The 12,904-nt window shown below is 45.1% G+C and overlaps 1 protein-coding gene across 11 annotated transcripts in view; it reads left to right on the top strand.

Moving 5' to 3' along the window:
* Positions 1-12,904, top strand: part of MED12L (mediator complex subunit 12L) — a 327,766-nt gene that overhangs the window by 80,395 nt on the left and 234,467 nt on the right. The gene's annotated exons all lie outside the window — the stretch shown is intronic.

Raw genomic sequence — 12,904 nt, 5'->3', positions numbered from 1 at the left:
TCATTATATTAAATGTTGACTCAACTCTGGAAAGATCTGATGTGAGTGGTTGTTTTGTGGTTACTATGCTGTTTTATGAGTAAGACAAAAACTACATTTTAAACCTGTAATTCAGACTAGTCACCTTTTCTTAATAATCTGTCAGCAAGAATAACTGGATAGATCCTTCTGAAATATTTAAAATTAGTTTTCGCAGTTTGACTTTGGCATCTTTGTGTGTGTATCAGCGTCAGTATGTGTATGTAGGAGAATGACAGTGTTTCATCTCTGTGTCTCCTCCTCACCCAGTCCCTTCGTATATTTCTGGAATTCCTGTGTGAGCTGCGGAGCTGTGCTGACTGATCGGCTGTGACCTTGAGCAAGTCACTCCTGGGCTCTGCCTCAGTGCCCCTACTTGTCCGGTAGGCTCAGAGTGCTTCCCTGTCAGTCTCTAAGGAGATGTGAGCACTCTGAGAATTACGCAGCACTAGAGAAAGAGGTTTTAAGCATTGTTATTGTTAATGATAATAGAGCAATCATTGCTAGCATTGTATCGGAAGAACCAATACGATGAAGCCATAATTCTCTGATAAGATGGCGTGGTGTAAAGTGACGTGGTTAAGATTCAGCAACACATCTCACTTCTTTAAAATGTGCTTCCCCTTTTTGGTTTCATGATTTGCGTTAGGCCTTAGACAACATGGTAGATAGTGGAAACGGTGGTGCCCCTGTGCCGTGCAGGGGTGTACGGTCTGTTGTGCTGAAGTCGTGCTGAGGTGTGCCTGGGCCCTGGCGCACGGCCCGCTTCCCCACAGCTACCTGGGGAACTCAAACCTCGTCCTCAACTCCCTTTTCTCTGGAACTGCTGAGGGGAAACCCAGTCCTCACCACTTTCCTGTGGGGAGTGGATAGAGATGCGTCCAAATGGGATGTGGGGTCTGAGGTTCGGACTTGTGTGTGTAATCAGTTCTGCATTTGGGGAAATCTCGTTGAAAACAGTAATGTACGGGGTGAAGGCCTTCAGGGCCTTGGTCCTGCCCTGTGGGTGGACCGTGCTCACAGGAGCAGAGGCATCTCTGTGCCCCAAGATGGGCCTGCATGCACTCATTCCACCTGTGCGGTGTCCTCCTCTCCCCTCCCCGCCCCCCGTATCCTCAGCTGCTGCTGTGTCAGGCTTGGGGACTATTGTAAGGGAAGTGGAGACACAGATCTCAGAGCCCTTGATGTTGACTTATTCTAGATCTGTGCTACTTGATTTTCCATTCAGCGCCGTGTGAGATGTAAACATCGTAACGCCCAGGACAGGGCCCAGAGACGTGTGTCACACGGTGGCCAGGCAGGTGGTGTAAACTGTGGTGGGCCGCTGGGCAGAGGGCTACCGAGAGGGTTGGGCCCGGGTGACGGGAGGTGGGCGCGTCCTTTCTGAACAGAGCCACCTGGCGGAATCTCCTTGGGTTTGCAGACCCACAGTTGCTGGTCATCCAACATTTCAGGAGGGCCCGGACGTCGAGGTTTGTGTGTCAACTTTCCCAGTCTTGGAACACTCTGCGGGCCGGGCCGCGTGTCTGTCGCTTCCCCACTCCTGGTATGGGTCTTACACGACATTTCCTCACTTATGTGCCTGTTGAGTGTTGCAGACCCTTTCTGCTCTGGGCTATGGGAGCAGAGAAGCCCAGCATCCCTGAGGGAGCTGTGATGTGGGGTGTGGGGACCTCCCAATTCCAGGCCTTGACCGAGCCTGTCACTTGCGAGCTGCAGGCCGGGGTCACGTTGCTGACCTCACCTCTGAGCAGAGGATGAGGGAGGTGTCCCCTCAGCCCTGCAGAGCCTCCGGGCCACTTCCTTCCTCTTGGCTTCGCTCTGGGTTGCGTTGGGCGTGAGGGGAGAAGCAACCGCATCTCTGGGTGCCCCGGGGACACGGATGGAAAGGACGCTCTAAACGTGGAGGAGGAGCTGCCTTTCACTTCTCCCCCTGGTGCCCCAGGAAGCAGACTTCCTCCTGTGTCATGGAAAGGCCGAGCAGCTGCACTGGACAGAACTGGCCGGAACAGCACAGCCCATGCGTTTCCTCTTCCCTGCCGGGGAAACAAACCGCCACACCCCCAAACCCTGAAAACTGATGTGTTTGTTGTCTGTATTTGTCTTATTCTTAGAATATTCAGGAAACATTCTCCGAAGAGGGATGATGAGCAAATGCAAAGGCCCGAAGTCTGAAGCGAGTGCTTTCCTCGGGTCTGCACAGGGCTCCAGGGCCATCCGGGTGCTGTCAGTGTGGCTGGAGAGCTCCCCCTGACCCACAGACCTGAGGGCAGGAGTCTCGGTGCCTTTCAGGGCTGTGCTGGTCCCGTGTTTGTCGTCCCGCCAGCCTCTCGCTCCGTAGTCGGGGTCTCTGTTCCTTCTTCTCACCACCGTATCATCTGCCTCCACCATGCCTGGGGCCCAACCAGGCCTCAGGAGATGTTCAGTGAATTTGTGTTTGGGGCTCATAAAGAAGCTGGGACAGTGACCTGGAGGGAAACCCCTCTGTAAGATTTGGCTTGGAAGGTGGGGGTGAGGGTAGTCATGACGTGTCCGTGACACTGTGTCACTTGTACCCGGGGTTCAGGATCAGGTGGATGAGAGAATACGTGCAGGGGGAGGTGAAGAAGACTGGCCCTGGGCTAACATCCATGCCCATCTTCCTCCACTTTACATGGGACGCCGCCACAGCATGGCCTGACAAGTGGTGCGTCAGTGCGCGCCCGGGATCCGAACCCGGGCCGCCAGCAGCGGAGCGCGCGCACTTAACTGCTACACCCCGGGGCCGGCCCCGAGTCTCAGTTTCTTCGTTTGTAAGATGAGCGTTCTCTCTCCTAACGGCGTGAAAACGACATGAAACCATCTCGATAAAACATTGAAATATCGATAGTGCTCAACGTGTAAGTGGATGCTCAGTGAGCAGCGGTACTGCCTCATGTGCTTGGGGGGCCTGGAAAACTCTGGAGAGATGAAAGGCGCAGGATGCCGTGGGTCCCTCTGTCTCTCTCGCAGTCCCCCGCTCCCGGAAGCACACCAGGACGCGGCAGGCTTTTTCCACCCTTTGACTGTCACAGAGGCCACTGCTCAGTAGGGCAGCGGTTGGGAGGGGGTGGCGGCTGTGCCCTGTTGTAAAAGCAATCATGCTCGACTCAGTGCTCAGGGTGGTGGTGGTGGTGGTGTTTAATGTCAACAAAAGTTTTCAGGTGCCTTTTAAAACCAAGACTCAAGACAGTCAAACAAGGCAAAAGTCGAGCAAACAAGGGAGACGCGCACGGCTGGACTCTTGCTGCGGCGCGCGCTGTCTTGTCACCGCCGTGGTCAATGCTAATCCCAGCCCGGCCGAGCGTGATGGGCTTCAGAAATTACACGGTTTCCGACTAGATGCCCAAAGGAAGCATTGCTAGTCTTGTACAGCTACCATTTTCTTTTTTCTTAAGTCTATTGGTAATCTATTAGTAAAAGGCAACAACATCAACATAGTTGGGGAAAAAATTGGTGTGTGCAGACACTGAGCCTTCGCAGTGATGGAGAAGGGCCAGTCATGAATCCGTGTAGACGGGGGTGCCCTCCTGGTTTGCTTTCGAGCATGTACGGAAGTCTTGTTTTTCTTCTTCAGCCTTTTTTTGAGTACTTCTTAGGCACCAGGTCTGGTTTAAGTGTGTGACGTCATCTCATTTCATTTTCCTCTGGCCGGTGAGACACGTGCTTTAAAATTTTTTGTCTCCTCCTTTACAGATGAGGAAACCAAGGCTTAGCCAGGGTGAGTCCAGGCTCACACCCGACTCTCCAGGGAGAGGGCAGGGACTGGAGTCCTAAGTGGATCCAGAGCAACACCCTTAGCTGGACATTCTATTCCTTGAACTGCTTCTTTGAAAAGTCGTTTTGTTTCAGGTAACTATAGCTGGAGAAACAAGTGTCAAATGGAATTTTGGGAAGAGGAAGGAAAAAGTTTATAATTGCCATGAACAGTTTTCACTTATTAATATTGCCACATTTATTTGCAGAAATAATTTCTAACGGATTTTTAAAAGCTTGTTTGATGATTTTAACGTAGTAAACAATATTTAATTTAGAAAATCCGGATCCTCAGGTTGAGCAGTCTGGCCTTTGTACGGCATCGCAGGCTTGAGCCCGCTTCAGACCTGGGTTTGAACCCTGGCTTTGCTGCCAAGTAGCTGTGGCCTCGACTAGTTACTTAACTCCCTCAGTGTCGCTTCCTTTGTCTGTACGGTGGCCTTGCTAATGGAACCCACTGAGCATGTCAACACCCAGTGAATGCCAAGCGCATGTTCTTGGCTGGGCAGCGTCAGTTGTCAAGTGAGTAGAACCAGCTCCAGGTTTTAGAAACTGATATTAACCTTCTCATCTCTCTGTTTCCTTCATTCTTCATAAAAGGCAGGCCATAGAGTTTATTGTACCATATGGTGATAGCTTTTGGGAATTAAGTCTAGGGTTTTCATTGTTTTCAGTATGAGAGACGTGGACTTTTCAAGGACTTTCAGAGAGATTTTCTTTGTGATTATAATTCATCTTCTGTTATGCAATTGCATATTTCTCAAGACTATCTTCTCCATTTGTATTATTTAAATGTTGATGATTTAACTAAAGGATAGCAAATTCATTTAAATTAATGACAATTAGTTGATTTAAATACTCAGAGGAATTGTTTTAATTTTTCTTGCTTATCTACCTCTTTCCTTCTCGGAACTCAGAGGTGTACTATTGTTAACTGCTGCTTAAAAAAAAAGGAAGTCTTTTTTGCTTTCATGGTGTATGTTTTGTTTCTCAAGTGTCACAAGACCTGAAGGCTATCAGCCTTGATTCTAAGGATGTGAGACTAGGAAAACCTGCCCCTTTCCTCACCAAAAATCAACTGTCTCAAATATCTTTTGGAAATGTACATATCATATAGATAAAGATTTTTCAAAAATGAATACTATTTATATTTACATAATAAATCTTGTGAGTTTGTGATTAACAATTGTAGGCTTATCACTTCATATGGTGATTCTGAATGTTAGAAATACTGTTTGTGAAATGTATAACAGGCTTATGTTCTTTAGCAGTTTAGACCGATTTTTACCTTATGTGACTCTGGAAATTCATCCAGATCTCTGTAAGGGGCCTCTCTTGCAGACCGTGTGATGTGCTAGTATCACTACATATTATTCCATGTTATTCATGGGGGCTGTAACATGAATAATGTTTTTATCCTGATACAGCCATTTTGTTTAATGGTGACGTAGAGCAATTGATTATATTTAAAAACATGTCCTTTTAGTCTCAGATTAAAGAGCTGTTGAAGAGCTTGAGCAGGTATCTGACCTCAAGTCCTCTGAGCTTGCTGTGGTTTATAGTCATGAGTCATTAATTGGTCCCTTTCCCTTTCATGGTACTGTCGTGTAATCTGGGTAGTATTTGAAGACATTTCTTATTTTGAAATAGCAAACAATCTCACCAAGTATCTTCTGATTTCTAAAGGAAGCCTGCCTCTCAGGTGTAGTTGCCAATTATTTCCCTCCTTTGTTTGTTAAAGGATAGCAGACCTGGTTAGCTTCCAGAGACACTGGGTTACTGGGGGACTGAATTGGGCCTAGCTTGTCAGGTTGGTGCCCGCCCTCCACCAGAAGAGAACAACGTGACAAATCCCCCTACGATGAAGACCTCCCTTCATATTTGGAAAGTCATTATTATAGATGTAGATAGCACCTTTGATGACGATTATTTGCAGCAGAATGAATGATTTCAGTGTTTTACCCACCGTGGGTGTGTCCCAAGTGCACCAGGCCAGGTGAACAACGCTGTTGTGTGAAGGGCTTTGTTGATTTTTTAATTTAGTGTCCGTTCGTCCTCTCCTTTGTTCTCCTTGTAGAAGTTATTTCTTCCTGTGATTGTTAGCATGAAGTACAGGAACACACGCTTGGTGTAAGAAGTCTGTTTCAGGTCACAACTGGGACCCCGTCCCCCTCTCCTGCCCAGGAAGGGGATGTTTTGGCCTAAGGGCCCTGCTGTGGAGCCTGACCGCTGGGATTTGACTCTCAGGTTGTGACCTCGTACTTTGAGACATTGAGCAGGTTGTTGCACCTTGAAGCCTCGGTTTGCTCAGCAGTTGTGGGCTGTCCTTAAAGCCTCGGAGCAGGCGTCCTGTGTAGCAGGCGCTCTGTGCGTACCGGAGCTGGGACTGCCGCTCGCTGCAGCCCTCGCCTGTGGATGCTTTCCTGGGCTCTTATGTGCGCGTGTGTGAACTCGTAACGACCGTGACAGACTGGACGACGTAAATGGGACTGCACTTTGCATAATATTCTGTAGGGTTTTTTCCTCACTGCTTAATACTGTCCATCACTTTTTGCTTGGTTATTTTGTTCTAGTCATGGTGCTCAACTCTTTGTTAGTCCTGATAAGTTTTCTGATTCTCTGGGTTGGTGGGGGAGATAATCATTTTATGTAAACTGTAGTAATATTGCCTTATCCTTTCAAATATTTATTCCTTTTTCTTTCCATTGACTAAATATTTCAGAATGATACTGAAGAATAGTGCTGGGGCCAGCACCCTTGACTCATTAAATTAGGGATGAGAATGCTTCTAGTGTTTCACACTTAACTGTTGGATTCGGTCAGATATTTTTCCATATTAAGTATGTGCGTCTGTGTGTCGGGGGGTGGAGATGAGATGTAAACTCCCCAGCCTCCATCGACCTTGTTGTTTCCTTTAGTTTTGTGTAAAACAGTATATTGCTTTTACTCTTTGGTTTAAAAATATTGAAGCTACTGTGTGCCAGGCATTGTGGTAGATGCTGAAAATAAAACCACGAAAAAGAAATTCCCTGACTTATACGAGCATCTAGTCCAGCAAGTGTTGGAGGTGGAAGTCTTAGGTAATTCACTCCTGTGGTTTCGTTTTCTGTGTATCAATTAGATTAGAAGTCTGGCTGGTCCCTAGAGAGGCAGAGTCGGGGCTGGAAGAGTGGGCGGCAGTGGCTGGTTGGGGTGGGGCCGGGCAGCAGGCTTTCTGGGGTCGTGTGAGCCATGACGCGCCTTGTGCTCCCTCCCAGCGATCTTGATTCACCCATGATGGGAGCAGCAGCATGGGGCAGCGGAAAGTGTGGGCTTTGGAATTAGGTCTCCTAGTTCTGCCACTTTCCATCTCAGTGCCCTTGGCCCTCTTACTTAACTTCTGACCTCAGTTTTCTTATCTGTAAAGTGGGAATAGCATCACCTACTTCAAAGCTTGTTGTTGAGGTTGAGATGATGTGTGTGAGACACCTGACTACTGCTACTACCTGGGGTTGGAAATGTACAGCTGTTAACGTTATTATTGCCATGATTACATGATTTAGTTTATGCCGGGGCCAGAACTCAGATTCGGACCCCCTAGTTTGGTGCTTTTTCTCTGACCTTAACTTCATGTTCATGGCTCCCTTTCTCGCTCTGTCCCTGGTTCTTGTGTACCCCATTTGCCTGTGTAGGTACAGGCCAGGGTGTGTGTGTCGTGTACTGCTCAACAACTTTTTAGTGTCCATTATAAAATACCAATATGAAAAGCTGCCTGTTACTGCCCCTGGAGACCTCCTCTCCTTTATGTGTTTGGGATGGTGACATGCTTTCCTTCAGTAGTTCTCAGAGGCGTGTCTTCCTAATGGATGTCTGAAGCCAGCAGCTGGAGATGTAATAACCACCAAGCTGTGTTGTGAAGGAAGCATGTGACATGGAAGTAAATATGACAGCACAGGGGAGCAGATGACTCTGAGGCTGTGAGCACCGAGGTGGAGGCAGAAGAGCCCAGAGAACGTGGGGCTCACATGCACGGCTGTTGTGCACCCTGGGGGAGGGTCACAATTAACTTCCCAGGTCTGTTTGACATACCTGTGTTGCTCTGCTTACTTAGTTTGTTTCCCAAGAGTTGTGTTGTGCCAAGAGCTCCTTCAACTAGATTGAGTGATCTTGGATGTGTTATTGAACGTCTCTGTGCCTTGGTTTCCTTATCTGTAAAATGGGGATAATAGAAATAACTAGCTCCTAGGTAGTGAAGGGTAAAAGAGAGAATTCCTGAACCACGTTTATTGCAGTGTCTGACTGCAAGTTGAATAAGCACTGAATAAATGTTATCTTTATTACTACCACCTGCAAATTTGGAAAGATATTTTTATTAGTGATTTTGAGAGTAATTAAGTCCATACTAAGTTATTTTATGTTTTAAATTTTCATTGGAAGTGACTACAAAGATTTACATTTAAGATCAAGAACTTTCAGTTTTTTACTTTTCTTGCGTCTGCTTTGGTCAGTTATAAGTGCTGGGACTTCAGTAATGACTAGAATAAGCAATAAATATTGCAGAAAGTCTATTTTGAAAAACAGATTTTTGATCAGAATAGAAACAGACAATTTCACGTGGACAGGGCTAGTCTCTTAGCATCAAGAATGTCTTACAAGATTGAGCACAGAGCAGTGTACATGATGGGTGCCAGATAGAGGGATTTTTTTTTTCTCTTGTGTTCAAAGAATTGCCTACAGTCCTCACTGCTTATCAAAGCCCTGAATCCAGACGTACCATTAAAGCCAAGAGGGTGGGATCCTACAGTTGGTAACCACCCCCCCGCCTTGAGCCACCTGGGAGCAGGAGAAGCAAGACCCACAGAAGGAGGGGTGCTGTTCCTGGAAGGCAGGGAGAACGGTGGGCAGACAGAGGGCAGACCTTGTCTGACTTCACTGGCAATCACGAACCTTTGACGTCCCCCCTCCTGTGTTCCGTGACAAGCCTCTCCCATCTGCCTTTCCTATTTATACATCTTTAATTAGATATCAAAATACCATGATTTGCCTGCAGAAATAAAAACAAAAGAACCGCAAAAATTCCTGTAGTTGCATTGCTGACGACAAATACTCCTGCCTGGGAACTGTCTGCGTGGACCTTCCTCTCCCTGTAAGGTCACCCCACTTTTCTCCAATTTGATCCATTATGTGCCTTTCTCACATTTCAGAGGGAAACTGTCAGTTCTTGGGGCTGGGATGGGGACTGTTTGGTAGCACGCTTCACGGATGCCTGGAGCACTCATATCTTTGTACTTTAAGATAATTTCCTTGGACTGTATTCTCAGAGATTGAATTATTGGAGCAAATAATACGAACACTTGTAAGACTCTCGTTATATAAGAGAAATTACATCCAAAAGAGAAATACCAATTTTTTTTTTTTTTGTGAGGAGATAAGCCCTGAGCTAACATCCGCCAATCCTCCTCTTTTTTGTTTTTTTGCTGAGGAAGACGGCCCTGGGCTAACATCGGTGCCCATCTTCCTCCACTTTATATGGGACGCCGCCACAGCATGGCCTACCAAGCAGTGCGTCGGTGCGCGCCCGGGATCCGAACCAGCGAACCCTGGGCCGCCACAGCGGAGCGCGCGCACTTAACCGCTTGCGCCACCGGGCCGGCCCCGAGAAATACCAATTTTTATTCCTACAAAGTAATACATGAGAATCTATTTATATGCAGTGCTTAGAAGAAGATCTGGCAATCGTAGGTGCTAATACATGTTTATTGATGAATAAGTAAATGAACGAATGAGGCTATTGCCTGTTTCATGGTACTCTTTTTCAGTGTATCATTAAACTTTTTTCCCCAGATTTTGAATTTTGTATTGTAGCCTTCCTATATTTGCCATTTAACCAGCAGTCCTCTGCTCCTGTAATTCGTTGAACCACAACCATGTTTTCCACTCTTTATGTGTTTGTTTAAAACTACTTTGAGTTAGTTTCCTATTGCTGCTGTAACACTTTATCAGAAATTTAGTGGCTCAAAACAGCCCATATTTATTCTCTTACAGTTTTGGAGGTTATGGTTTTACTGGGCTGTAATCACAGGGTCAGGCGGGCTGTGTTCCTTCTAGAGGCTCTAGGGGAGAATCCGATTCCTTGCGTTTTCCAGCTTCTAGAGGTCACCTGCATTCCTTAGCTGTGACCTTGCTTCATTTTTGAAGCCAGCGGCACAGCATCTTCAAATCTCTCCCTGACTCTGACTCCTGCTTCCATTGTCACATCTCTTTCTCTCTCTTGCTTCCCTCTTTCCCTTATAAATCCTCCCTTTGATTACTTTAGGCCCACCCAAATCATCCTCTCAAAATCCTTAACTTACCTGGTGGGCCCAGTGGCGCAACGGTTAAGTGCAGGCGCTCCGCTTCGGCAGCCCAGGGTTCTCAGGTTTGGATCCTCGGTACACACCGATGCACTGCTTGTCAAGCCGTGCTGTGGCAGTGTCCCATATACAGTAGAGGAAGATGGGCGTGGATGTTAGCCCAGGGCCAATCTTCCAGCAAAAAGAAGAGGATTGGCATGAGATATTAGCTCAGGGCTGGTCTTCCTCACAGAAAAGAAAAACCCAAAAATCCTTAACTTAATCACAACCGCAAAGTCCCTGTTGTCATTTAAGGTGACCAACTCACAGGTCCTGTGATTAGAATGTGGACATCTTTGGGGAGGGTCGTTATTCTGCCTACCTCATACTTATTTCTCCTTTTGTTCATCTCTGTTTTGAAATTGAACTCATTCTTCAAGGTTTTTCTTGAAAGCCACCTTCTAAAAGAAGCATCTATAATAATGCCCTTCAGTCTTCTCTCTCTGCTCCTGTTGAATGTTGTTGATTTTCTGAGATCATTTTTGTGTCCTTTTTTATGCCTCCATATTGTTTATATACACATATGTCTGTCCCACTTAATTGTCATCTTGTTGCAGGCCGGGGGCTATATTTAGTTCATGTCTTGAACTACTAAATTACCTCAAATTTTTGCCTTCAATTTATTATGAGTTTAAATAATATTTATTAAATTTCACTTAATAAACAATTATTGATTGTTTTAAAGAAAAGGAGCTTAGTATTTTTGGAAATTTGTTTATAGGATGAGAATGCATTTCAACTCACATACTTGAAATCCTGATGTCCTGTTGACAGTTATTTGAATTAATTTGTAAGATAGCATCTGGCAGGCAAATGGAAGCCATCCTGTCATTCTACAAGTCAGTTGATGCAGAGCAGGGTAGGGGTACGAGGCATCCGATTGTGGGGAGCATGAGCCGTGGATGTCTGTCTGTCTGTCTGCATGGTGAACATGTCTGATGGGATGTACCCTGGAACTGGTTTTTAGAGTTAAATAAGTAGGATAGCATCCTTATTTTTGGTAATTAGTGAAATCTAGAAGAGGCCTCTTAGTAAAACCACTGAAAATGTGAACTAAAACTTCATAGTAAATAGTGGAAGGGAGTGGGTGTGGGGGTTTGAATGGAAAGTTATCTTGAAAAATAATGCTAAAATTATAAAAATTTATTTTCTAACTAGCATAAGTTTTCAATAATAAAGAACTAATGAAATGCTCTGTGACCCAAATGTATAAATGTGTAATTATTCGTATTGCAGAGATAGCTGCTGTCAAGTTGGTATAATTTGACCTGATTTTCCAATGTGATTTTCTGAGAAGTTGGTCATAAAAGTTCCACTGTAATATCTTACTGTTTCTTTTGAAATAAGCACAGAACCTGCCTCTTCCTCCCTCCCACCACCCCAGTGTCCTCCGGAAAGAGTGGCATCGTTTGGCAGGCTATTGGATGTTCAGACCGGAGTGGACTTTGCACTATTGGAATCTGGCCAGTAATGGAAAATACTTATTGGTTGAAAATAGCTTTTGAAATGTATAACTTTTTATGGGCACAATTGATAGGAGGACAGGAACATTTCTGTGATAAATTTTCTATTTTAAAAACTCAGTCTTTCAGCTGCATTTTCACTTATTTCACTTAATTCCTAATCATTACAAATTGAGACCACAGCTGGAGCAGGTGAACCACAGGCCTGTCTGTCTTCAAGTTAAGAGCTCAGATGTCTGTAAGCTGGACAGACGTGTGCTTGTCACCTCTGAGACGTGTAAGCTGCCGGTGACCGGACTTCATTACTTCCCCTCCACACTGTCAGAACATCTTATTGCTTTATGATGACTGTCTTTTCTGCTTTTCCCTCTAGAAGGTGAACTTTTTGAGAACAGGGGCCAGATCTTTTAAATTTTTTGTTTCCTCAATGCCTAGCATATCATGGGTACTTAGTAAGTGCTTTAGGAAGTGGATTGACTTCTTCCTAGGATTGGTTTTCTAGCACATTACCCCAAACCAGTGGTCATATCTGGATGTGTTAAAAAGAAGTCTTTCCTTTATCTGTTCTTTTCTGTGCATCTCTAGGTCAAGCAGAGCCTATTACTTAAGTTGGGTGAGTCAACTGTTTATTCTTTTGTAGCACATTTTCATCTCATTTTGACGATGCAGAGGAAAATAAAAACATCTTTATAAATGTGGACATGATGTGTGTTACTGACCAGATTAACTTATTAAAAACAGATGGCAGTATTTTTAGGGTAACTCTTTTGTTCTCTTTACTATTCTAGATCTAAGCATGTTGGGCCTCACTGGATTGACTTTTGTATTTTTACTTTTCTCTGGATTAGATTGAATCTAGGCAGGAATTCCTCCCAATTTGTTTTCTTTTTTAAATGTTATGTTCATTCTTTATATATTTTCATTGAATTATTTCTCGTTTTACATTAAGAGACCCAGAGCTCCTTTTGCGATATCTGGCCAAGATAACTTAACGTTTCTTTGTTTTCAGTCACCATATGTTTAACCAAATTTAGGGTAGGAAGACTAAAAATCTTAGAATAAACTGGTTTTCCTGGTCTGAATTGTTTTTTGGTATCTAAAAGCTGATAGGGATTCTTCTCCTGGAATTGTTGGATGTCTTCTCCGAGTCTGCAAATGTTCTGAAATGTTGTCTTAAAATTGTGTGTGTGTAAGTCTGTGTTCTTCCTGGGAGTGTCCGTAACCATCAGGATCTTACCTGAACTTACGTGTTCTAGAGTTGAGACCGTCTCACACAGC

This window comes from Diceros bicornis, chromosome 2 (assembly GCF_020826845.1).
Source record: "Diceros bicornis minor isolate mBicDic1 chromosome 2, mDicBic1.mat.cur, whole genome shotgun sequence".
In the NCBI taxonomy this organism is placed as follows: Eukaryota; Metazoa; Chordata; class Mammalia; order Perissodactyla; family Rhinocerotidae; genus Diceros; species Diceros bicornis.
The sequence above is the reverse complement of the archived record's forward strand: the minus strand, read 5'-3'. Positions and strand labels throughout refer to the sequence as shown.